The sequence below is a fragment of the Aethalodelphis obliquidens genome, unplaced genomic scaffold (assembly GCF_003676395.1).
Source record: "Aethalodelphis obliquidens isolate GAN/ISIS:26980383/991018 unplaced genomic scaffold, ASM367639v1 scaffold61, whole genome shotgun sequence".
Lineage (NCBI taxonomy): Eukaryota > Metazoa > Chordata > Mammalia > Artiodactyla > Delphinidae > Aethalodelphis > Aethalodelphis obliquidens.
In genome coordinates, this window is record NW_020838005.1 from 7408156 (window position 1) to 7423103 (window position 14948).

Consider the following 14948-nt stretch of genomic DNA (forward strand, 5'->3'; position numbering starts at 1 on the left):
TGGGCTTCCTAAGGCCCCCCCCCGCCCCCCGCCACCAAGCCTTCACATCCTATCAGAATTCTGGCCCTGGAGCCCATCTCCCCCTGCCAGTGTATGGAGACTTGCAGAATTTCACTCGTCAAGTTTGTCCTTTCCAACCCGTTGAGTGCCCGAATCCACTCTTTTCCCTCCTCCTCACTGTGAATAGATTCCTTGAGATCCTTCTTAGAGAGCCTCTTAAGGCACCAGGGAGAGTTTTGTGTATACGGGTAACCGCCTCTCAAACTCATCATAACAAACGGGCTCAGGAACTCAGAGATTCTCTGTAGAAACAAACTCTCCCGTCAGACTCTGTTTAAAGGGCATAAGTGCCTGTTGATTTGGGAGGCTGGTCTCTGCCTGCCTGAAGTGCTTCACAGAAGTGACAAGACACTCTCCTTCAGGGAATGTTGATATTAAGTTTCCTGCCCTGTGTAAACACATCTCCAGGAATAGCATTAATAAAGGGGACCCTTTTCCCAAGACAAAGCAGAAGGGGCGGCGGGGGGCGGTGGAGAAGGACCAGGAGGACGGATCTGCCGGGCCAGGGAGAGCTGGCCGAGCGCACCATCTGACCAGCTGTTCTCGGTGAAGGCAGAGCCCGTTAGCTGGGCTGGTTTTCGTCATAGTCACAACTCTTGCTTATATATCTTGTTGGGACGTCCATCTTTTTACTGTTTGGTAGCTGATGACGGGGCGACGGAAGAGGCTTGTGGTGGAGGGAGCGAGTCTGGAGTCAGACATCCGATTTAAAACTCCAGCTTTATTACCCATTGCAGTGTTCCCCACTTTTCACGTCCGTAAAATTGAATAGAAGCCACTTCATAGGGTCGTGGTGAGTAATTGGAATAATGTTCATAATGCATAGTACCTGACGTGCGGTAAGCATCCTTAAGTGTTAGTCACTGGTCACCTCTTAGTAAATGTTCACTGTTATCATTAAACAGATATTATTTCAAACAGGATTTTTTGGCTCCACTAATGAAAGGTTAGGTTGCCAGGTGGAATTAAATGAGGGTTTTGTATTTGTTCGAAGTGGCCTTCTTTCTCAGTATTAGTCTACATTTAGGGACATAGACCCCATATCCAACTTAATGTCTGTAATTTCTTCTATATACTGGGGGGGGGGCACATGTCCATAAGGCTAATGGGGCTTATAAGACACCTGAAGAGTGACTTTTGTCATAGCTTTGGAATGTTTTTTTAAGTCCTTCCGAGGAAGGTGGAGCCAGTTGTCAGCCTCCAGCGAGAGCTGAACAAAAGAGAAAAAACGAAGAAACCACTTAGAAAGGAAGAAGGGTTGTGTGGTGCGTCTGTGGAGGGTATGTGTCCTGAGGAGGCCCGGCTGGGGTCTGTCGCTGGGAGTCTGACAGTAAATGAGAACCCCTTCCGCCTTGAGCTGCTTCAGTGGGGTCTTCCCTGGGGTCCAAGTCCAGCACCACTTGGTTAACATCATCATGGAGGATTCAGGGAATTGTGTGTGCTGAGGCCACCGCACATGTGCCTGAACAGCTCTGTTGAGGCTGGGCTACTTGGGCAGTCTTCCTTCCCTCGGGATCTTGCCGCCACAGGATTTTCCTTTTGTCTTGGCTTTTCTGAAGTTGCTACTACCTCTGAGTTTCTTTCTGGAAGACAGAGCCGTAGGAAGACCCTGCCATGAGGAATCTCCCCAGCTGGGCCAGCAAACCGGAGCCGTAGTGGTCGAGATCTCACTGATTTATTCGGCTGTTCAGTGCACAGCTCTGCATTTGTTCCTGATTTTTAGCTTTTGTTTGTTTGTTTGTTTTGTAAAGATGAATAAATAATTGATTTAAAAGGGAGAGACACAGTGGCCAAAAGGTGGAAGCAACCCAAGTGTCCATAGACAGATGAGTGGATACACAGAACATGGTGTGTGTATGTACAATGTGGGGATTCTGACACAGGCTACAGCACGGATGAATCTTGAGAACATTATGCTGAGTGAAATAAGCCAAAAAACTGTGCATGATTCCACTTACATGAGGGACCTAGAGTGGTCAGAGTCATAGAGACAGAATGGTGGTTGCCAGGGGCTGAGGGGAGAGGGGAGTAGTTATTTAATGGGCACAGAGTTTCAGTTTAGCAAGATGAAAAGAGTTCTGGAGATGGGTTGTACAACAATATGAAAATACTTAACACTACTGTACACTTAAAACAGTTAAATGGTAATTTTATGTTGTGTGTATTTTACCTCTATTAAAAATAAAAAACAGAAAGAGAGACGGTGTAAAAGCTTAGCAAGTCCCCAACACTGCATACTCTTTGCCTCCACAAAGGTATAAGCAGTATTAATCTAAGAGTTGGTAGTACTATCTCTTCTGAACTTGTTCTCTAAGATTGCTTTTCTGTAGCAGCTTCACACTTTTCCTGAGATGTCTGCCAAGTCTGTGAAAGTTGTAAAAGGACGGGTTGAACTACTAGACCTTTGTCATCAAGAACGGTCCAGGAGCGCTGGGATTCAGCTGCTGCGCTTCAGGTGGGAGAAAGAAGGGCTGAGAGCTGGCGCTGTGCGGCCCCCAGTGTGGAGAAACTCCACATCTTTATATGTAATTTGTAAATGTCTGCTTGGCCTCAGAGTTCTGAGACTAGAGTGAAAAAAGGAGAAAGAAAATAAAACTAACCCAATAAACAAGGTATAAATTATACCCTGATCTCCATGTGTTTATAACTTGGTTTAGGAACAAAATATAGTTTGGAAGAGAAGAATGAAGTCATACCAAGAGATGTAAATGACACTCCAAGACAAGGACACGAACAGGCAATTGAAGATCAATGTGATAAATTGCCGAATAAACCCATGGAAGCATCGGGTTAGTCTAGGAAGGCTCATGACAGGAAGAGGAAGAGCAGGTGCTAGGATGTGAGAAGGATGCTTGTACAGTGAAGAAGCAGGGGCTTCCCTGGTGGCGCAGTGGTTGAGAGTCCACCTGCCGATGCAGGGGACGTGGGTTCGTGCCCCGGTCCGGGAAGATCCCACATGCTGCGGAGCGGCTGGGCCCGTGAGCCATGGCCGCTGAGCCTGCGCGTCCGGAGCCTGTGCTCCGCAACAGGAGAGGCCACAACAGAGAGAGGCCTGCGTACCGCAAAAAACAGTGAAGAAGCGGGTAGAGACTTTCTGGGGAAGATAGCAGAGTAAAGTATGCCTTCTCCCCTTCCTCCCTGAATACTGATAAATCAGATGAAAAGAACCCTCAGAATACAGTAAAAAGTTCATCTCCAGTGAAACTAGGAAAATTCCCTCAACTACAGAAATACTCTCAAATATAATGGAAATTCACACCACATCAAGGGGAAGACTTGGAGAGCTGATCCATACCTCTCAGATTTCCAGCCCATGTAGACCTACCTGGTAAGAAAATAGATGAGATGGGAAAGGAAGAGCCAATGTTTTCATTATTTGCAGATGAAATAGTCAACTTTGGTAAACAAATATGTAAGATCACTATGGAGAAAGCTATAACATTTAAAAGACATATTTTAAAAAGACATGGATAAGTGGGAAAAGATACTATGTTCTCGGATTGGAAAACTTAGCAGTATTCTTTCTTCCAAATTCCCCCCCACCAAAACAAAATCTATAAATTTAATGCAGTCCCAGCAAACATCCCAACAGGCTTTCTTAAATACAACTTGTCAAGCTGATTATAAAATTTATGTGGAAGAGTTATTGTGCAAGAATAGCCAAGATCGTTTTTATAAAGAAAACGTAAGAAGGGAGAACTTGTGCTATCAGAAATCAAAACAAGTGAAAATAAACAGGTACTGGCAGAAATTAAGGCAATGATGTTCATTACAGCCCTGCTGTATGTAGTAATGAAAAATTACTTGCTGAAATTCAGCCAAGGCATTAGGAAAGGGGAAGCTGTGGTACAAAAAGACTGTCATTAAATGATGTACCCTTTCCGATATCAAAGTACAGCTAAACAACTGTGGGAATTATGGATTAGAACATAAATGTTTTATACCTTTACAGTGTAAAACTAATAAATCCTTTTAAAAGAGTGAGATAGATCTGTACTGATATGGGAAAATATCCAACTACATGAGTTTCCATGAAGAAACTAAACTGCAGAAGAGTCTGTGTGGTATGATCCCATTTACATTCAGGGCAGATGGTACTGTTCTTCCAGGTGTCCCTTCCCGGGGCAGAATTATATCCCCCAACCCTGATAACATAGGCTTGCCTATGAGACTTGCTTTGATCAATGACATGTAACTAGAAGTCACTTGTGCAGATTCCAAACACAGCTGTAAGAGTCATTATGTAGTTCTGACATCACTTTTTGCCTCCGCCATGAGGCTTGTATGACAGAGGTTGCACCTTCAGCCTGGGTCTTGGAGCGAAGCACACACATATAACAGAACTGCAGCCAACTTACAACTGACATGTAATGTGAACAGCAGAAAATAAATCTTTAATATAGTAAGCCACTGAGATTCTGGGATTGTTTGTTACAGCATAACCTACAAAAGCTGTCTGATACATTGTTAAACAGCACCAAAACCAAACATAAGTGTTTTCTGAATATATATATTTTTTCTCTTTAATTCATCTTTATCTGTTACAAGTTTTAAAGCAGAATGTGACTTGAGCACTGCATTCCAATTCACAAAACTTGGCTCTGAGTTACTTTTCAAGGACTTTACAACATGTCTAGGTAAGCTTATAATTTTGCTACTCTAAACAGTACTTTTCTTTGGAAAACAAGTCCAGTGGATAGTTACTCCCATCAAGTTGGTTCAGTTTAACATACTAATTTCTAGAAGCCTGGCACATGCCGTCAATAACTACAGGGGATGGAAGGTTTTGAACATGTCTATAACGTGCCTAATATATCGTAGAGATATGTACAAGGATGCCTGTTGCAGCATTTATTACAGCAAAAATTGAAAACTACCTGAATATACATCAATAATGAAATAGACAAACTAAATATGATATGTGAATATAATGGAAAAGTATAAAGCAACTCAAATAAAGTAGCTCCACATGTATCAACATAATTAAAATGCAGAAGCATATTAATATGAAAAATAAAAAGGATACAAATCATGTTATTTCTATGAAGTTTAAAACATGCAAAAAAAATTACATATTGCTTTTAAAAAAGTATGCACATATATTACCAGAGTAAAAACATTCACGTGAATGATAAACCTATTCAAGATAGAGGTTTTTTTCTACTGAGGGAAGGAGGAGACGGGGATCATGGGATGGATACACAGAAGTCAACTATCTGCAGTGCTTTATTTCTTTGAAAAATCAGAAGAAAATATGGTAAAATGTTAAGATTTAACAAAGCTAGGTGCTGGCTTCAGGAGTCTTTTAATATTCTTTTCTTTTCAATTACTGAAATATTCCATGTTTTTTAAAAAGTAAATTTGTAAACATAATGTACAGTGTGAGCGCATTCATGTAAATTTATACAAAGCCATACTTATAATGTTCAGAGGTACGTATATATGTGTGTAAGAGTATAAAAATGAATTGGAAGAATATACACTAAATTCAAAATAGTGGTTGGTTAAGAGATGCTGATAGGGAATAAAAGGGATTGTTACTTTTGGTACTTTTCTGTAATTCTAAATTTCTAAAAATGAAAATTATAATTAATAACAGAAAATGTCTAGAAATAGAAAATTTGTTAGCCACCGTTGCCTCTGAGGAGTGGGATAATGGTAATTGTGGAGACTTTTATTTTTCATGTGACATCTTTCTGTACTGTTTGAATTCTTTTTTTTTTTTAAACATCTTTATTGGAGTATTTGAATTCTTATAGCAGTTATGATGTATACAATTTAAACATAAATTAGGGGAAAATAAATAAATATATATATGAGAAGAGTTACAATGTGGTGGCCAAGTTAGATGATTCAAAAAGTAGGGAGCTAGAAATCATCTTTTCCAAATATTTCATTTTTGAGTTGCGGAGACCAGAGCAAGAGAGGTAACGTTACTGTTGCTGAACATTTTGGCCTCCAGTTGCTTCTGGAATTGGTTCTCATTACTCCCAGCCTTTAAATCTGGTAAATGTAGTTTGTGATATTGAAGCAGAGGCTGGACCCCATTGACATCATAGGCAGAGAGTCCTGAGAAACACTCCTGCAGCTATACTTCTGCGCCCTCTAGTGGTTGGAGGACTTTCCTCAAGGCCACTGTGAGTAGATATAGATATGTCCAGGGGGATTTGGGAAGAGTCTGGTTCATCCTTTCACCCAATCAGCTGCACTTCTCTGTCTTTTTATGTCAAGCTTCCTAAATAAGATTCTCTTTGAAGAAATGGATCTGCAGCTTAAAAAAAACAAGTGACATCAAAATCACTGGTGCAGAGTCATTTATACATTTGATCTGATACTAATCTGGATAATTTTAGAACTAGGAAGGGCCTCGATATGTGGTCTGACACCCCCATTTTACAAAAAAGATCCTGGTCATAGGCGGGTACAGCGAATGCTGCCTGGGTCCATCGCTAGGGAGGGACACCGTCGCCCAGCCCTGCTGTAAGCGATCTTCATCCTTATTTTTTGTTTTGTTTTACGTCAAGTGAACTCAAAGCTAAACAGAGCCCTCCTGACTCTCCTTAGAATCACATTTCATGCGAAAAGCTTGCAGGGTAACTAGGTGGATTAGCAGGAGAAGAAGATATAAAGTGCTGGTGATTGAGTTTAACCTTAGTTTGATTAAATAATCCTCAAGAAAGCCCCAGAGGGGGAAATAGTCCCGTGTACACAGTTCTACACCGTAGCGCTGCTCCCCTTCTAAAAGGCATAAATCTCCCCTGAAATGCCTCCCTAGCATTCAGAGCAATAAAGAGGTCACATTATATCTCCATAAATCTCCCCGGCTGGCTGGCTGGCTGCTGCCATTCCAGGAGGTGAAAGGAAAGTTGTTTCCCTTTGACGGCCACTGGGCTAGAAGGAAAAGCCTTTTCCCTCCAGACCCATTGTCTTGATCCCTGAGGGAGCTGGTCTGCCAATTTGTTCAGTATTTCCTTTCCCTCCTGCCAGCTTGTCACAAGCTTAAAGAGGGGTTGCAGAGTCAAATGGGCCCAGACTGCCTTGGTATAAGTCTCCGCCTATGGCCCTGATAAAGGGCCTGGCGATAGCTCCCTCTCAGTCTTTCTAATTAATAAAAGGAACAAGGTCTAAACAAGCGGTGTGCATGGGTGTAACTGAGCGTTAGAAGCCAAGCCAGATCCGCCGGGGTCTGGGGCCTAAGCCTGCCGAGAAGGCAAGGCTGGGGGGCCCTTGGGACAGGAACCAGGGTGCTCTGAGAGATGACAGCGGGTCAGTTAGACTGAGAACCCACTTGGAAAATGGTGGGAGATAAGATGCTCTTGTGGGAAATCAAAAAAGGGAAACTTCCCTGCTCTAAATGAAACCTATTACTGCATGAAACAGTGACGATGCTAGTCAGGGCATGTTCATTTACTTTATTACTTTATTTAACCTATAAAAGAATTATTTATTGCAATTAGGAAGTAAATTAGCATAGTTCAGTATTCAAAATGTTCACAAGAACATACAGTGAACAGTATCCCTGAGCTACCAGGTTACAGTCTCCCTGGAAGCAAGTCATTATTATCAGTTTCTTGTCCATCCTCCTAGAGGTATTTTTACTGTGCATACAAATAAATCTGTGTATAGATGCCTACCTCTTCTTTTTTAAGAGAGTGTCATATGCCCTGTTCTGTACCTTCTAATATTTCACAGTATATTTTGGAAAGAATTCCATATCAGTGTGTAAAAGATTTTCATTCTTTATGGCTACACAGTGCACCCTAACTGAGTTGACAGTAGTTCCATATTGATGAACATATAAGTTGTTTTCCCAGTCCTCGGCCACTGCAGAAACAAATGCCACATTGAGTATCCCCGTACGTCAGCCATTTTACGCAAGCGCCAGTGCATCTGCAGGATAAATTCCTGGAAGTGGAATTTCTAGATCAAGTGTGCAAGTGTTTATACTCTTCCTGAGATATTGTCATGTTGCCCATCTCCCTAGCCCCAGGCAGTACCATGTCCTGCTCTCCATCAATATCTGCCTGCTTGTTTCCCCACACCCCCCTCCCAGGGCACAATTAGGTAACTGAGGCAGGCTGGCAGGAGGCCTGGACTCCAAGGAGCCAGAAGCAGCGCCGGACTTTGTCCACAGCAAGATGGGCAGGCAGCTTCTCATTAGCTTGTCATACGTCCCCACACTTTCTGGTCGTGCCCCCTGTGGAAAGGACCTTCGTCTTTCCCTCTGTGGGGTGGGAAGAACAGTCTGTGCCATAGTGGATACCCGAGCCCAGAGAGGGCCACCTTTGTGGGAGGGGAGGCACCTGGGCCCACAGTGGAGAAGACACTTTGTCACTGGAATGAGAGGATCATGGGAAACTGAAGAAATGAAGTAGACATCTCTCTAATCCCTCGACTCCTAGGCAGAGATGCTTTTGAAAAGTAAATTAAAAATTGTATTAGTGTTTGGGATTCACAGATACACACTAGTATATGTGGGAAAAAATGGTATTAGTTATTTTGTAACAGCCTTATTAATATGCATTATGCAAGTAGTATGTAATTTACATTCTGTGAAGTTCACTCATTTAAAGTGTGCAATTCAGTGGATTTTAGTATATTCACAGAGTTGTGCATCCGTCTCACAGTCAACTTGAGAACATTTTCATCGCTCCAAGAAGAACCCTGAACCTATTAACAGTCACTCCCATTCCCTCTCCCCCAGCCCCTGGCAACCGCTAACCGACTTTCTGTCCCTGTGTATTTGCCCATTCTGGGCATTTCGTATGAATGGAACCACACATTCAGTGGTCTTTTGTGACCAGCTTCTTTCACGGTACATGATATTATTTTTAACCATCCATTTCCCCCGAGCTCAGGGCTTTTGCATTGCTGTTCCCTCTGCCTCTAGCCCTGTTCCCCAAATACAGAGATGCTTATTTAATTAGCTGCTGATTTAATGAATTTGAGCTGTGTTATAGGAAGAGAAAATCTAAACATAGTCCATGTAATTGTCATTTTAAAAATCAACTCAAATTTTCATATTTTTTTTACTGCAGCTTAGTTTTCTTACTCATTCCCCTATCAGTGGAGATTTGGGTTGTTTCCAGTGTTTTGCCATGAACATCTTTTTTTTTTTTAAATAAAGTTATTTTATTTACATTTTATTTTTTGGCTGCATTGGCTCTTCGTTGCTGCGTGCAGGCAAGCGGGAGCCGCTCTTCATTGCGGTGCGCGGGCTTCTCATTGCGGTGGCTTCTCTTGTTGGGGAGCACGGGCTCTAGGCACGTGGGCTTCAGTAGTTGTGGCACGCAGGCTCAGTAGTTGTGGCTCGCGGGCTCTAGAGCACAGGCTCCGTAGTTGTGGCGCATGGGCTTAGTTGCTCCATGGCATGTGGGATCTTCCCGGACCAGGGCTCGAACCTGTGTCCCCTGCATTGGCAGGCGGATTCTTAACCACTGCGCCACCAGGGAAGCCCTGCCATGAACACCTTAAAAATAAATATTTCTCTCTTCCTCTGTCTCTCTGTGTGGTGGTGATGGGGTCCTTTTGATGTATACTAATGAATTATTAGAGCAGTTTTATCACTAGCAAGTGTGGGCTGGTTTTTAATGCATCACGGAGCACTCTTCCACATCCATCCATCTGTATATATAATTATATGTACACATATTCTGTCAGTCGAATTATGATGTTTGTCCAGGAACATGCATGTTAGTGGCCAGGCAGGCAGGCCGGGGGCAGAGCCTTCAGATTGACACCATCCTGCTGCTGCCTCGTTAGAGGCTTTAGGATGCTGATTTGTTGAAATCCGATCGGTCAAAATGCACTGAGTTTCTGCTGTGTGCTGAGCACTGCAGATGGAGTGACCCAGCCTGAGAGCAGCGTGGTGCTCGCAGGGCAAAGATCAGGTCACGAAATGTTCTAGAAGCTTAAGTGAGTGACTCACCATCTCTGGACCTTGGTTTCTTCCACTGCACGTCCACGGAGTCACCCAAACACCTCTTCTAGTTTTTCGAGACTGCGTGCTTGCCCTCCCAGAAGCCTTAGAGCCAGCACAGGGCGACCAGGATGAGGGGCTGTTCAGAACTTACCAGGCCCAGAAAAGGAAGGGTAGGGTTTGGGCTCGGTACCCGGAGTCCGGGAAGTAGCAAACATTTTCAATGGCTGATGGCCACCCAGGGATCCCGTGGCTGTAGCCGAGCCGAAGGCTGAACCCAGCCTGAACCCAGGGAGCTGGGAGATGTCAGTGACCAACTAGAGAACCCAGCATTTAGAGCAGTTTTCGGCACCCCTTTCCTTGCATTCTGCATGCACCCTGCCTGGGAGGTGGTGGCACTGGGGAGAAACGAGTGTGCAGGGGACCACGGGGGAGTAAGCGTGTCAGGGTGGTAGGTCTCATACCTGGAGTTCGGCCGCAAGTGGCCATACGTCTGATTTTAAGCCTCTTGTCCCAGAATAATTGGTAATAAGCACCTTTCCCTCAGAAGCGTGCCATTCTGGATGATGAGGTGTGTGGCATCCAACCCAGCCCGAGGGGTGTTAGAAAGGAGGAGAGCCAGTGGTCCCGGGTTTAAGAGGGTGGAGGCTACAGGACAGGGTGTCTGCTGAACGCAGCAGCCTATAGAGAGACCCTGGCTAGTCTTCACTCAACGTCCCGCAGGGTTCTTCCCCAGGCCCCTCGGGGAAGACTCCAGGCAGCTCATCCACTGGGTAGAAATGGACAGGAGGGAGCCCACAGAGGACGAGGAGACCACTGGGCAAAACAGTGTTCGTAAAAACACTTATTGTTAGAAGGACAAACTATCGACGTCAGCAAGAGTTTTACAATAGAAATTATAACACAACACAATCTTTGAGTGTTTCCTGCTCAGTTCATTTGCCTACTTTGAAGACGGTCTCCCAGCCCGTGGATCACAGGTGGGAAGGGCCACAGTGACCCTCTCCTGGGAGTCTTCGGGTGTTTAACTTCCAGATCTGGCAAACGAAGTCACATTCTCAGAACCTAACACCACAGAACCCTAAGTAGCCGCGTGGCAGTCTGTATCCATCATGGACTTAACTTTGCACAATGCAGGAGGCTCAGGACGTCATGGTCACTGAGGGCCAACTGTGAATTCTAACGCACCGAGAAATTTCTCCTGGGCCAGTGACTGACCCATCTGTCGTGGGGAAATTTTTACACTGTAATTATATCCCTACATGTGGGGATTCTTTTTGTTGTTGTTGTTGGGGGTAGGAATTTGTTTATTTATTTATTTATTTTTGCTGTGTTGGGTCTTCGTTTCTGTGCGAGGGCTTTCTCTAGTTGCGGCGAGCGGGGGCCGCTCTTCATCGCGGTGCGCGGGCCTCTCACTGTTGCGGCCTCTCTTGTTGCGGAGCACAGGCTCCAGACGCGCAGGCTCAGCAGTTGTGGCTCACGGGCCTAGTTGCTCCGCGGCATGTGGGACCCTCCCAGACCAGGGCTCGAACCCGTGTCCCCTGCATTGGCAGGCGGATTCTCAGCCACTGCGCCACCAGGGAAGCCCATGTGGGGATTCTTGAAGGCCACAAAGATGCAGGCTAGGAGGCATTTCCCAAGCTGGTGCGCTGGAGAGCACTGAAACACACGTGCCCTGAGACGCTTCTGTTATCAGGTGAGCTGGGTAAACAGGGCATACCTGCGTCCTAGACTTCCTGTGGTCCTTGCCACTAACATGCCATGTTGCGACCCTAGACTGTCTTTCACTTACTAATTTTTGAACTGTTCGCGTTGATACTGTCTGCTGCTGGGAAGAGAATTGAGTCCCTGACAGGATGGTCAAGCCATCTATCTGCCGGCAGGAGCTGGTGGGACTCTGGGCCCACGGTTAAGAGGCTGCCCAGTCAGTCTGGGTTGAAATCCCAGCTCCTCTATTTCCTGGGCAAGACCTAACTTCTCTGAACCCCAGTGACATTCCTCTTTCCGGGCCTCCCTCCCACTCTGCCCCTACTGTGCACACAGACCAGGTAGGAGTGAAGGTAGATACTTGGGAGCCTGTAGATCTTCAAGGGAGGAGCAGGTGGTCCACAGAATGGAAAGATAGAGGCTTGGCTCTTCCCACAGCTCCTTCAGTGACAGGCATTGGTTGCCCAGTGAAGTCTTCTCCTCATGTTTCTCTGTGTGAGGTGTAATTTTTCTTAGCTTATTAGGGGTATTAACTCTTGGGAATATGCTGTAAATATTTTCCTCCAGTCTGTCATAGCAAGAGTTGTTCTTCAACCTCTTCTTTCTTTCCCTCCCTCCCCTTTTCTCTTTCTCTTTCTCTCTTTCTCCCTTCCTTCCTCCCTCCCTTCCTCTCTCTCCCTTCCTTTCTCTTTCTTTCTTTTTTCTTTCTTTCTTTCCTTCTTCCATCCTTCCTTCCTTCCTTCCTTCCTTCCTCTGTCTCTCTCCCTCCCTCCCTCCCTCTCTATCTCTTTCTCTCTCCCTCTTTCTCTCTCTCTCTCTCCATCCCTCCCTGTTTTTGGTGCTTTTGTTCCTTCCTTTCAGAATGTCCTTGCTTCTTTGTGATTTTTTTTTTTTTTTAACCTGACTCATTCTTTAACTCTCACCTCAAGCCTGAAGCCAGGGTCCTAGGTAAATGCTGGAGAGGTGTGTGTGTGTGTGTGTGTCTGTGTGTGTGTGTGTTGGGGGTTGTGGTGGAAATCTATTTCCAGTACAATTACAGTATTCACCCGGAGAAAAGTTTAAAGGTCTCTCATATTATTCTGTGGCTATCCAGAAATGTAGTGTGCTAAATGTTTCATATAGATTATACTCAGCTTCCTTGTTTGTAAGTTTCTAAAGCTGTCTGCCCCTCGTGGATCGGGTCGGGATGTAGTGGATGCTTTCTGTGAACCCCAGCGTTTTGTTCTGGGCGCCCAGAGGCAGGGCCCCCGGCTCCGGCTCCGGCTCCGCAGGGCAGCTCCAGCCCAGCCCAGCGGGAACCGCTTCTATTCGGCAGGAGCTTCCAAAGTAGGTGCTCTAATCCCGCCAGCTGGACGTTGCCTGAGCTGTGTCCGCCCTCCCCGCAGCAGCAGCCTGTCACAGGCTGGGCCTGACGAAGCCCAGAAGACTGAAGCCTCAGGAGCTGCCCCAAAACCTCCGGGTTTGTTTGCTTCTCACCAGGCGCCAGCCCCTGGGACAGAGCCGGGCCTGTCAGGAAATCCAGGCACAATCTCTGCTGAACTTTGGATGGGACTCGGGGCTGGGGTTCAGCATGGGACGTCTGGGTGGGGCTGGGGACTTTGTTCCTGAAGCCCCTTTGGCTCCGGGAGGTCTCCGGGGCGGCCCCTCCCCTCTCTTTGCCGGCCTTAATTTGCAGCACTGAGTCGCTACCCTGGGCATGGGTAATTTCCGTTGTGTTTGTGTGTCTTCCCTCTGCAGATCGCAGAGAGATCTAGGATGGCTGAGGATGTGCTGCTGGGGGGAGGGGGGGGCCGGGTAGTGATGCAGTCCAGGCGTCATTGCAGTTTGTCACATTTAATGTAATTATTTGCTTTGAGTTGTGCATCCCCAGCTAGACGGAAACAACTTTGGGCAGAGATTTTTGCCCCAACTTTACCTAGTATACCTCTATGTCCAGCACATGCTACAGAGGCAGGTAGAGCAGACACACACGGCAAATGTTTGGGCTCCCCACCAGAAACCAGATGGACTCAGCACCTGAGGGGTGAGGGAGAGGAGGGTCTCTCCCACCCGGGCTCGGGCTCAAGACCCAGCTCCCCTAGCAAGTGGAAGCCCCTCCAAAGAGGGAGGGTGTGACGGACACCCCTGTGGTGGAGCTCAGCGCAGAGCCAGGCTCTGTGGCTCTGACCCAGAGGCTGGCACACGCATGGCCCCATCCCTCAGCCTGAGCTCTCTCTCCAGCAGTCAGGAGACAAACCAGCTTTGGGGCCGCGCCCAGTGGGTGTTGCCAACCGCTATCCCGGCCTCTGAGTCCTCTCCCTCCTCCCCTCCACCTCCCCTCTCTTCCTCTCCTGGCGTTCTTCCTCCCAGCCCTGACTCGCCTGCTGGCCTGTGGGTGGGTTCCCCGAGATGGATGAAGCCGGGCATGAGAGGTCAGGTCCCTACCCGTGATTGCGTCAGCTCTCCGTGGGGAAGTCAGGGTGGGATCCTTCAACCTCCTGGCCCCCATTTTTCTTTCAGGCACTTGGGTGGGAGTAGTCTGCCTTAGTTCCTAGGACTATCGGTACTAAATTAGATGCCGAAGAAATCAGGCTGGGTTTGTTCCCCTCTTTAAAAAGAGTTTTTTTAAGTGGGGCATGGATGGAAGTGAGGAGTTAGACCCCCATTCTTGGGGTGAGGGCACAATTCATTTTCTCCTTTTGGTTGCTAAAATGATCATGAATTAACATTTCCCATGAGCAGACCCCGAGACCAGTCAACCTGCCTGCAAGTTCATTCCCTGCCCACAAGTCTCAAACTGGACCAAGTCTGAGAGTGATAGACAATTTACAATTCTGAGAAAAGGTCAGATTCCCAAATCTCCTGGCTCTTTTATCTGTCCCTCCCCCAATATCCAGGCACCAAGGTTCTCCCTGGTTGTCCCCACTCCGTCCCAAACCCTCCAACCCTGACAATAACCTATCATTGTTATCTCATTTGGTGTTTGCAAAGCACTTAACAACCATTGTTGTGAGTTTTTCCTCTTATTTACAAAGTACTTTACAACTATTATTACAAGTCTTTCCTCTGAATGTGGGGTAAAGCTGACCCACTTCCGAGAGCTGGATTCCCACTGCCTTCTAAGTGGTTGGTCCAGTTCCCGTGATGCCCAGCACTGGGTGGGTGGGGCTTTCGTAATTCAAGGCCATGGCTGTGCCCTTCCTTATTAGAAATCAGGCTGCTGCCCACTTGCCCTCGGGAAGTTCCACCCAGTGCATGTCTGATGAAGTGGTTATTAGCAAGG

The 14948-nt window shown here is 46.2% G+C and overlaps 1 protein-coding gene across 2 annotated transcripts in view; it reads left to right on the forward strand.

Annotated features, from left to right (window-relative positions):
- GATA4 (GATA binding protein 4) overlaps window positions 1–14948 on the forward strand; it is a 49616-nt gene that overhangs the window by 17305 nt on the left and 17363 nt on the right. The gene's annotated exons all lie outside the window — the stretch shown is intronic.